General features: G+C 41.4%; 1 protein-coding gene across 2 annotated transcripts in view; it reads right to left on the reverse strand.

Moving 5' to 3' along the window:
- BCKDHB (branched chain keto acid dehydrogenase E1 subunit beta) overlaps positions 1–12,636 on the reverse strand; it is a 201,083-nt gene that overhangs the window by 69,227 nt on the left and 119,220 nt on the right. The window lies entirely within an intron of this gene.

Raw genomic sequence — 12,636 nt, forward strand, 5'->3', positions numbered from 1 at the left:
TGTACATGATAGAGTATTATATCACAGTGTAATGGATGTGTGTGTAGATAGTGGATGTGTGCACAGAGAAAGAGGAAGCTACAGGGACAGACTGACAGACATTAAAGTCAAGAAAAATCAGGATCTTAAACCAAAAGTAGTGCATGAACCTCATACCAGATTAGAAGGCCAGGACAGGAGACTGTCCTCACTGCCATGCATCAGGGCCTCAGGACATGGCCACCACTGAATAGATCCATTCATTCACAGGCTAAACATTAAGATTTTTTTTCCCCTTTTAAGTAGTTTCACGTAAATAACATTAAAGAAACTACAATTCTAGTAGGCAAATTTATTCTTAATAATGTGGGTATAACATTTGTAAGTGATGATATAAAACTATAAAATTACATCAGGAACATACCAGATTGTAGAGTAAAATTAAGTAGAAAGATTTGAAAACATCCTTTCCTGCTACCCAGTAATTGTCTAATTAGACATCTCTGTTTTGAACCAGGTTGCTATTTAAAAAAATATGTACCATGAGACAACTACATTTATTATGGCTAAATGTTATTAACAATTATACCTCCTGATAAAAAGCTAAGCCAACAGAAAATGTCAACTACAGTATATTTAGCTTAGAAAGTATGACCAAAGCCTGAAATGAGAAGTTACTGGATTTTACCAACATTGAGAAAAGTGCTATTCTGCTGTTCAACTGAACCAAGAAGGAGCTACTATGAAATGGTTTCCTTTACAAATAAAAGGCAAAAGTATAAAAAAGTTTTACAAAATTTGGTGATTTTATGAATTTCAACCAAAGTATCCTTAGATAATCAAGCAAATGTATGTATGTATATACAGCCATACAGACCACAGAGGTCCCATAAGATTCTGAAGCAGGACTTTTATTGTGCCTCTTCTATGTTTAAATATGTTCAGATACACAAATACAATCATGTTATTCTTGCCTACAGCGTCCAGTACAATTACGAGCTGTCCAGGTTTATAGCAGAGGAACGGCAGGTAGCTGGGTGTGCAGCAGGAACACCGTCCAGGATTACATGAGTACACAAGGACAAAATCACCTAGTGACAGATGTCACATAATGTGTCCTTCTCATAAAGTGATGCATGAATGTATATTCACAAACACACCGAGATATACATCTATAAATGTAACATTAAAGAGTAAGTTAAATAATATGATTCTTTTTCATTACCTTTGAATCTTATTGATTTAAGCTTATTATTTGCCGCCAGTCTGATAACATAGAACTTCTGGCCTTCGGGAGAAGTAAACACAGGCCAGTGGTGGCACAAATCACCTCCCTAATGGCCGAGCCACCAGAAACCAGGAGCTGGATTTCTGCCAAGGGCTCATTATCTTGTCAGTTGCTCACAAATAAACCTTAGTGATCAGGATAATATGTTTGACATTTTTTTATCCTTCACATGTTCCCTAATAAGAGTGAGAAACACGAAGCACAATATGTCAGGCATGTTCTTTATCAAGAGGCCAAGATACAGCCCAACAGAAATCACACAGCACAATTCCAATTTGGGAAAAGAAACGTCCACTGTCGTCTAACTACACGGACCCAAGCTCATGGCTTGCATACCTTCACGTCAAGACAGCGGTAAAATTCTTTGATTTGTGTGATCCTACAGCATGGAAAGCTGAGGTTCCCACATGCCATAGAGTAATGGCAGGTTACTTAGTGATAAGCTGTTTGTGAGGATTTGAATTACTTTTACTTTTTGTAAACAAAAGTATTCGAGAATTTCAGTGGTTTTAAATATAGAAAAACAGAGACCACTATCAATAGAAATGAATGAAAGAAGAAAATCCTTACACAGAGGAGTCATTTCTAGAAAACTGTAGAAAGATAGCTACTTTAATAGATCTGGGGGAGGAAAACAGCAACTATGATGTCATAGTCGTCACAAAGAATCACGGCACTTATCTCATTTCCCTACTGTAGTTTATGAAGGTATAATGTATATTAGCAAAAGTGTAATAAGGTATAAAATCAACCAATACCAGAAAGATCTGGGCTCTGCCTTCAAGGAGTTTACAGTCCAGAAGACTGTCAAATGTATTTCTAAAAGTATATGAAAAAATATAAACATGTAGTATTTCTTCTTAATAATGTGGGTATGACATTTGTAAATGATGATAGAAAACTATAAAATGACATCAGGAACCTTATTTTCTAGATATGCTGTTTCCTGCTCTTCTAGGGAGCTTCGTGGCTATTTTTAGGTATTGGGCCACACAAAAACTTAACATCTGCAGGGCTCACTGGCATTAAAGGACTAGACAGCTGACAGGCTGGAAGCAATAGCCTAAGGACCCCTCTGCCCTGGGGACCACCCAATTGACCTTGGGCCTGAGAGATTTATATCTGCTCACGTCTATAACCCATTCTAAGCACATCAGCCTACCTCCACACAGCTCTGTAAGGCCTGACCCTTCAGGTGGAACTCAACTGAAAAACTATAAGATATCCTTCCAAATAGACTGCCCCTTTCCTTAACTGGCCAGAGTAATTGTTACTGTTTGTAACTGAATGACTAATGCAGACACTATGAGGAAAACAAGAGGGGATGGTGATGGCGATTGTAGCGGAGATGGCCATCAATTGTGAACAAGGGGATGTCACAAACAAGCCTTTCTAGCGGACTTTTGTTTAAACAATGTGAGAGTAGGTTTTGTCTAATGACCTTTTTTATACTTAATATTTATCTTCCTCATTTAGTATCTCTTTTAGTATCTGTTACTCCTATAATATCTCTTTGATCTGTATATAATAATACATCATGAAATTTCAACATTAAGAAAGAGATTTAAATATTAAACACGACCTTTTCAAGGATAAGTAACCATCTTAGATGGTGGCCATATTTATGCAAAGTACCTAGCTGTATTTAGGTTTTAGTTCATTCAATGCTTTTAAACATATTTTAAATTTTTTCAGCTTTTTATTAACTTTGGAAAATTAAGTTGGGAAAATTTGTTAACTTATAACAAATAACCTTGGCCAAATGTGGTTTTACAACTGGGATTTTAGTGGATAAAGAATTAAGATACTTTCTTCGCAAAATGTTTAGTTCATGACACAGTCTTATTCATCAAATGGTAATGATGAGAAGAACCTGAATGTTCTCAGCAGTAACACCGTTTGGACTTGAATTTCTCCAGAAACCACTCAATTTGCCACATCCTTCAACATCAAAAAAAAAAAAGTCCCAGTAATATATGAAGAAAATTTTGGTTATTTTAAAATGCAACTTCAGCACAGGCTTTGGAACCAGGTGGCTTAAATTCAACCCATAGCTTTTCTCTGGCTCACTAGTTCTGGGAGCACAAGTAACTTAACCAGTCTGCTTCCTCCTTGGAAAGGCTGGAGTAATGATACTGGCCAGCAGTGCTGCTGGGGCTTACACGGAATCACGCACAGGAAGGTCTGGACACCTGTAGGAAGATCCTATGATGTTAACCATTATTTTGGCATAAAACTGAGTTTTTGTTCCACGACAATTCATATTCTCCATGTTTTTTGTAGGTCTTAAATTCTTATATGTTTGGTCTAGAGGCTCATGCCTCTCTAATCTTAGCACTTTGAGAGGCCAAGGTAGAAAAGCTTGAGGCCAGGAGTTCAATAGCAGCCTAGACAACAGTAAAACCCCATTTCTAAAAACAATACAAAAATTAGCTAGGCATGGTGGCACCTATGGTCCCAGGCACTTGAGAGACAGAGGCTGGAGGATCACTTGAGCAGGAGTCTGAGATTGCGGTGAGCTATGATGATATTGCCACACTCTAGCCCAAGCAACAGAGCAAAACTCTGTCTAAAAAAAAAAAGAAAATTTGTATGGTAAAGTCCCCACTGACTTCTATTTTGCAGCAATAGAATCCAATAAGTTAAGAACTCAAAAATTTGTACACAGCTTATTTTTAAGGTATTTTTGTGTATTAGATGTGATGTTTAATAACTTCCTATCTTAGATGGCTCGGCACCTGTGGCTCAAGTGGCTAAGGCGCCAGCCACATACACCTTAGCTGGCGGGTTCGAATCCAGCCCGGGCCCACCAAATAACAATGATGGCTGCAATCAAAAAACAGCCAGGCGTTGTGGCGGGCACCTGTGGTCCCAGCTACTTGGGAGGCAGAGGCAGGAGACTCACTTAATCCCAGGAGTTGGAGGTTACTGTGAGCTGTGATGCCACAGCACTCTACCCAGGGTGACAACTTGAGGCTCTGTCTCAAAAAAAAAGAAAAGAAAAGAAAAATGATGTATGAGAGAACCAATAGTCTGCTAATGTTGGTGGCTGCAAATACCATAAACGATGGTCTTTTGGAGAGCAAAAATAGTTTAGTCATAAGAATAAAGAGTGTGAAAGATATTTGAAAATTTAGGCTGGGAGAAGGAACTGTCTCTTAGTTGTACATAATTGCTTTGGTTTTCACAATCAACATATGGTGGAAAGGAAAAATTCTAAGCACAGAAAGGACACAAGATCCATACTCCTCTTCAGGAACAGATTCTTAGAAATGAAGAACATTTGCTTAAAAATAATATCTTACTAGAATTTTCTTTTTTACATATCCCTGTTATGGACTGTGTTCTTTTTTTTTGGTAGAGACAAGTTTTACTTATAGCCCTTGATAGAGTGCTGTGATGTCACAGCTCAAAGCAACCTCTGACTCCTGGGCTTAGGTGATTCTTCTGCCTCAGCCTCCCAAGTAGCTGGGACTACAGGCGCCCGCCACAATGCCTGTCTATTTTTTTGTTGCAGTTCGGCCGAGGCAGGGTTTGAACCTGCCACCCTTGGTATATGGGGCTGGCACCAATCCACTGAGCCACAGACATTTTAAATAAATTTATACTATCTTCCAATGTTGAACAGGACTTTTGACACATAATTAAATTCTAAAACATAAAATTAGGAAATTTGTTTTATTTGTATATCCTTATCCTTAAAGAATCACAAGATGATTTGTGAAAAGCTTCAAGTTCTCATGGCTATTTTGACTTAGCAGATGACGTGGAATTCAAATTAGTTAATAATGGCTTTTTAACAAAATCAACAAGACCTAAGTTTGAAAATGGCTAAACAAAATCGAATTTCCAGGCTTGAAAAATGAAAGATCACTGATTTCAACAATTGTGAACACAAGGAATCCAGAATTTAGAAATCTAAATGACTTAACCAAGAATATTACCTAGTTAGAAGTGAAACCAAACAAGAAGCTTAAACTTCCAAAACAACCAAAAGAAGAATTCGTATGTAGTTATCACAATTCCCGAGCATGTTAGCAACTATACACTCACCATTCAACCACAGTAACTGCTGCTGCAAGAACTGAGCACTTTGCACCATTCTCATATTAAATCTTCCCAGTCCTGAGAGGCTTTACAGACGACTCAGGGCCAGCAGGGTGAAACGACTCCCCCACGTGGGGCCTATAATTAAGTTTGGATAAGCACGTTCTACCCACAGGACTCCTACCTACCATGCTTTCATTTCAGTTCATCTTCCACACATTGTATAAACAAAAAGAGCCCAACTCAGCTCTGCAGCATCTAGTCTCAAAGTAGCTTTAGTCATTCCAATCAACTGGCAGCAGCAAAGGTACACAGAAGAGCCTCTACCACCTTCCTCAACTCTCCAGATACTTCTCCTTCTGTCTTCAGGGTGGAAAAACTCAGCTCTTCTCTCCCTTCTTGCTTTAACCTCTCATTTCTGTTGGTCAAGGCCTGTGATCAGAATTTGAGAAGGGAGGAGTGGGCTTCTGTGATCTGAGAAGGGAGGAGTGGGCTCCTGAGCGCAGAATGAACACATACTGCAAAACCAGAATTCATTTATTTTTCCTCCGCCATTTGATAGAATAAGATGGAGGTTTAGGATAGAATTCTACAGCCACGATTCTATAAGACACAGAAAATGTGCAATTCCCCAAGTTGATGAGCGCTAAAAGTAAATGCTGGAAGTTGAGATTCATCACAGAGAAGAAATGATACCACCATGGTCTAAACTGTCTCCCCGGTTGGAGTGTCCAGAACACCAGCTGTGAGGTTGTGCTGGTGGCTGGTAGGGAGGCAGACCACGGTGGGAAAAGACCCTCTCTCCACACCACAGAAGATGGCAGTGGCACAGAGGACATATAGGACGTGGTGAAACAAAAGAGAACAAAATGGACCAAGTCCCTCCCCTCACTAAACTTATGTTCTAACAGAATAATTAGTAATATCTCACAGTGACACACAGACAGGCAGGAGTGTCCAACCAAGCCTCAACTTACCTTACAAGTGATTCTTTAAAGCTTGAGTAATTCTAATAGGAGGTTCTCAAGCTGTAAGTTAATTTAGCTTCCATGGCAGATAATTTATTTTTTTATATTTTTTTTATGAATGAAAAACAAATACGCAAGTTTAAAAATATTAAGCACTAGCCCTTATACTTAAAACTTTTTTCATATAAGTTACTATTAGAGAGCCATGGTGGCCTCCCTTGAGCCCCACCCTGTGGCCTCGACCCAAGGTAATTCTTTTGGATCGTCTGACACAGGGCACTACAGCAAGTCCCTTCAAATGACTGGGTCATAACCACAAGCTGTTTCACTGTCTGGAGTACAGCATCTCCCGCCCACCCTCTTTAGTTTATACAGGAAATATACACAGAGAAAAACAAGACTTAATTTGAAACTAGTCGTATCTTTGTTTTTATGTGTAGCAAAAAGAAATTTTAAGAAACTGAAATTATTCAATTGATCCTCCAAAATAAATAAGCTGCTTCCTAATTTCCTACAGTCAGGATGGCTGCAGGTACAAATGTATTTTTAAATTATTCTAAAATAGGCAAGTGAACACAGCTCCTCCCAACTGTGAACCCAGAGAGGAACTTGCTCCTGTGGCATTAGGAAGCCTGAGGACTTTCAGCAATGTTTAGAAGCTTTCTTGGTTGCCCCCCAGGGAATGGGGAGAAAGGAGTGGTGTTAGCACCTGTCGAATACAGACCAGGGATGCTGCTGGACACCCAGTAACACAGAGGACAGCCCTTTTATTACAATAAAACCTGCAATTACATAATCACATAGTAATTACAAATGTAAATACGCAGAGTCAAGGTTGAGAAGCGCTAGCCTATGGTTTTCATCAATTTTCAAAACTGCAGTTTCTAGGCGGCCTACCAATTACGCTGAACTTATATAATCCCTCCACCTCACTACAGCGATATTAAGACACCCCTCTCTCCCCCAGTCAGGATATCTGTTTACAGAAGAACAATCCTGGCAAGCCTAGTGAGCCAACAACAGAAAAGCCGTCTCTATCCTCCTTCATTCACTCCCTTGGCTTCAGCCCGTGTTGATTCTGATGACATGCAGGTCTACACGTGGGGTGAGAGCCTCACCAAGGCATCACCCCTCATACCCAAAGCCAACAGCGCCTTCTGTCACCCCCCTCCACCCCGCTCCCCTGTGCCCAGCCCAGTGAGTGACACCACTGACTCCACAGTCAAGGTAGAGCTGGGCGCCCGTCCCCTCCCACTCCCCTGTGCCCAGCCCAGTGACTGACACCACTGACTCCACAGTCATGGTGGGAGCTGGGCATCCTGCCCTCTTCCCAGTCCCCAGCAATGCCACTGTATTTTGTGCATAATTGGCACCTGATTCAAATGTTGACTACTAAGTCAGTTAATCTTTTTTCAAACCAATTTATAAATGACAAAGATAAATTCTAAGCCCCAAAAGTATTAAAGAAAAACAAAATCACACAGCACTGATTATAGTTTAGTATAAAAATACAGCGTATCTGGAAACAGATTCAGGTTCAGAACCCAGAAACAGTCACAGATCCGAGAAGCATGTAAGAAGCCCCAAAGAAGCAGCTTAAACAATGGAAATACATGAGGGCATCAGGGGACTCTCAACAGCTGGGGCTCTAACCCTGAGAAAAAGATTGCTTCTTAAAAAAAAAAAAAAAAAAATCAAGCTTTATACACATACCATAAAGCACCAAAAAGAAAGAAAAAATGCATAAGAAGGGGAAATAGAATATTGTCAGAGTTAGTAAAAAAATAATAGTAAAAACCCCATAACATTCACACAGAACTGAAGTTTGCAAGTTTGCAGGATTCACACGTATTATTTTAATCTTTGAAAAACTCTGAGGCGAGCAGGTCTTATAATTACTAGGCAATGATATTTGGAACTCTCCCTGAAAGGGCATTGGAAGTTTTTAATAGCAACTTAGCTACAGCTGTAGATCATTCTGAACGTCAAGCAGCAGAACGCATCGATACCAGCCCCAGCCCTGCACAACCAATGTAAAGGGTCCTCACCACCCACTGGCCACCAGGAAAGCGGCATTCACAGCCACTCACAGTGGTGCCTGGCCAAGGAGCCGCCCTTTCAGGACTGAACGGGGTCACTTCAAGCACCGTTTCCCTTTACTGTGCATCCCTGATAATGAATTTGGTTATCCGCCAACACCACCCCCCCATGGAATCTCTGACAGCACAGATGACATGCTCTATTGTCATAAGTGAGTCAGTGTTGCTGTTTTAGAGACAAGATTCTGGAAAGTTTACATAAATTGTAAAGACATCCCCCAAATAAGAGGAATCAGAACCTCAACTTCAACCAGCAAGTTCTCCTCTGTGACTAACATTCGCTCACCTGTGACACATCTTTGAAAAACTCCCAATTCTGTGTATAAATATACTTAGAAATCAACCTGCCTCGTGATCACACTAGGGAGGTAACTATTCCTCTTGTGTGATGTAGCAACGCAGGTCCAGGCAATAAGATTCAACAGGGTAGTATATTGAGATTTCTTCAGATTTGCTTTTCATTCCTTCTAACCTCGTCGTTTTATCCAGTAAAGCTGTCACAGCTTTGGCTTTGAGGGACAGGCCATAAAGGCAAGAACAAAGACATGATTGTTCAGTTCTAATTTTCCAAACAGAATTTTAAAAGGGAGACCAGCAGAAGCAATTGTCTTGAAACCCATACCCTCTATTCAAGAGCTTGAGAGGGAAATGGTTTTGTTTTATGGCACAAAAGCACTTGGCTCAGAACATGGAGAATGGTACAAAAAAGAATTTATACAGTTACTTGAAGAATATGGCAATAACACAGTATTAGAGCAGTTTCCCCAGGTCAAGGAAAGAGAAAAGTTTGGTAAGGACCAAACTCCCTAACTAGAGTTCAGACTCGTCTGGCCACTGAGAAGTGTGCAGGTGGGTGACTGTGAGCATATCTGTGTGTGTGCCCACATACACACAAGGGGGGGGGGCAGGGGAGATGGAGTGGGAAGATAGTAAAAGACTCAGACAGACTTAGGGATGTATCCACAAACATCAGGGGCTGGTGTCCAGCTTCTGAAAGCCTCTTAGAGGACCACTGTGATGGGCCCTTTAAGCCAGTGTAGTGCAGACAGCAAAATTGGAGTGCTGAGAGCTGAGCCCTGAGAGCTCCACCCTGCCCTGTCCTCCCTGATTCCAGTGAGATCCCAAAGCATCCCCTGGGCTCCCCCTCCAAGGGATGTCCAGCAGGGATTCTGTTGCAGCAGGTGGGGGGGGACACTGAGCATGCAGAACTATGGGGCAGCCCGGGGAGCAGCAAGGCATCTCTGTGGTTTTTGTCTTACTTTGAACAGGCTACAGTAAGCTGCCCTAGCTCTTGACTAGCAACAGGTGAAGGCCTCGGCCCTACAGGATGAGGCAAGTAGGAGAGGGCAGGGAGGAGGGGGGTTAGGACTGGGTGGACAGCTTCCTTCCCCTGCTGCGTCCCCCGTGCTGAGAAGCCACATTTCTGCATGTTCACAAGTGTGTACGCTCTACATTGCTTGATGCTTTGCAGCCTTCGCCAGTTAGAGAATCGCAAATTATCACCACACCCACATTATCCTAATGTATACTTTCCACATATGGGTCTTCAAATGTCTTCCTTTCTTTTATTTTTTGCCAGATAAGATTTACCTCTCTTAACCCACTACAACTGCCAGGGAGTAGATGGGAAGGGCCATGACACACAGCTGCTGCTCACTTTTCAGGGAGCTCTTTGAACTCAGCCCGGAAGTCCACACTCCATCTAACAGCACAGAGCATGGACTATGGAATAGTTTGCTATTTCTATTATTCTAATTTACTGGACTCAACTAGATACTATGACTGACAGTACAAAGGAAGAGCATCAGAATTTAAAACGACCTCCGTCACACATTTACCAGAAGTCTAAAAAGTGAGCAGGTGCATCTTAGGCCCAGAACGCGGCCGTGACCCATCCAGCCTCCAGTGGGGTCTGCTTGTGTTCCCTGGGCTTTTAGAGGCATTTTTTTCCCTACAGAAAACTTTCCTTGAAATTTATTCCAGAAATATACCCCCTTTAGGTTATTATCTATACGATCTCTGTGTCCCCAGAACAACCTTTCAATAAACATTTTCCTGGCAGTCTCAGAAAACACTACAGAAATCACTGGGTTGCTTATCAGTCTCTCCCACCAGGAGACTGAGCAAACACCTTGCGGTTTCCCAGTCTCAAATTCAGTTGACCTTCTGTGTCAAAGTGGCCAACTTTACATACATTAAAATGCTGTTCATCCTAAAAATAATCACCAAGGATGAGGACTACCATTACCATCTCCATCTTACAGGTGAGGAAAGGGACACCCAGAGAGACAGAATAGTGGGACCAGGATCACACTCCACCATCTGGCTCCCGAGTAGAGGCTCAATAAAAGTTTGTTTAACTGAATTAAATCCAAGTTGGGAAAACTATGATTCAGAATCCTAAAGTCCTTTCTTCCAGATACTGCCTTTGGTCAGCAAATTTTAACCAATATTCCATGAGAATCCAATTAAAGAAACACTGTATCTTTTGTCTGAATATCTGCCTGCTGTGTGACAGACACTTTCTTCTGCTGCCATGATCCTTTTCTTTTTCCAAGATATCATTATTTTCTTGAGCCGAAATCATTATAACATAATGACTTTTGTCAGCTTTCACAAAGTCAGCTTTTTGGTAGAGAAGAAACTAATTCTTTCCGTGAGCTGTTAAAAGACATTATCTGTTACTAGTATAGTCGACACTCACACAAAGTACAAACCACACCAACAAGGCGCCTCTCACCCATTCTACCCCTCAGAACAAAGACAATTCTGTTCTCTAGTTAAGTAACAAAAAAACAAAAAAATTATGCCTAATTCTTTTTATTGTGATTTGTAACTGAACTATTTCTTTTTATAATTGAGTTGGAACTCTTCAATATTTGATTTATGAGCAAGCCTCGTAGGGTCTCCATGGACTATTACCACAAAAGAAAATTTAATTTTCTAGCATGTTTTAAAACCATTCATTGCCTAGTTATTTCTTCTACAACACACATCTCTACTTACGCTGTGTTATAGTTACACAAGCACGCGCATCCTCCCAACTGTGCCCTTTCCTCTCCATACCTGCCCAGACCAGCTTCACTTCTGATCTGTCAAATACGTCGGCCTTCCCTACATGTCTGTACTCCCCGTGTTTCCCAAGGACAGCTTCCCAACATTAAAACCCAGCAGCCCCTGCTGACACTTTATACACTCAGGATTATAGACCAGGCAACAGGATAATTTGCTTATAATTACAGTTTGTGGCTTCTTGTCACTGCTTACTGAAAATGACAAATGGCCATTCATCTTTAAATAAATTATTCATAAATTTATTGAAGCAGCCAAACATAATCACAGCCTTCATAACTCTAAGCCCATTTAGTTATAATGAAACACATTTAAAGTGAGATTTTTTCCCAAGTATAGATCTTGAGGACTTTTCTCATTAATTCTTAGCCATTGTCAAATAATACAGATAATGCACTGTCCAGACAAGGACACTTTCAAAAGGAAAGAGGGTATCATTTCGGGAGTATTGCTTGAGCTCAGGAGATCAAGACCACCCTGAGCAAGAGCGAGATCCCCGTGTCTACTAAAAATAGAAAAATCAGGCAGGCATAATAGTGCCTACAGTCTCAGCTACTCAGGAAACTGAGGCAAGAGGATCACTTGAGCCCAGGAAATTGAGACTGACGCCAGAGCACTCTAGCCAGGGTGAGAGAGACTATGTCTCAAAAAAACACACACAGAGAATCAGGCCAACTACAGCTACAGTTTGGAATTCAGAATAACATATATGGGCAAACTGCCAATTGGCAGAAAAAACTGCAGTTGAAAGACCAGGGCTGAAGCAGCCGGGATGACCAAGCCAGTCAGTGGAAAATGGAGCATCCAGTGGACATCAGTGACATCAGCCTGACACAGGACCCAAGAGCTGGCCACACATCCATTCCCTGCAGCTGGCCTCCCCTGGGGCACCCACTGCCCAGCAACAATGCCAGACCTCTCCTGGCTGCCTCACGAGGATTCCTCACATAGCCAAAGGTGACTAGAATGCAGTCCGCAAACAAGCTCTGACTGCCCCTTCCACACCCGCTCCTATCACCCCATCTGTGGACTGTTGTTAATTTAACCTCATCTCCAAGTCATTCCTTCAGTTACCACATTTTGGGGCACCTCAAACAGCTATGACATGGCTCTCCTTCCGCATGAGGCTACTGGTTCAGCCCCTCACCATGTTCTCTCCACAAAGCCACCCTTTTTTTTTTTT

Source organism: Otolemur garnettii, unplaced genomic scaffold, assembly GCF_000181295.1.
Source record: "Otolemur garnettii isolate 467f Iridium unplaced genomic scaffold, OtoGar3 scaffold00107, whole genome shotgun sequence".
Taxonomy (NCBI): Eukaryota; Metazoa; Chordata; class Mammalia; order Primates; family Galagidae; genus Otolemur; species Otolemur garnettii.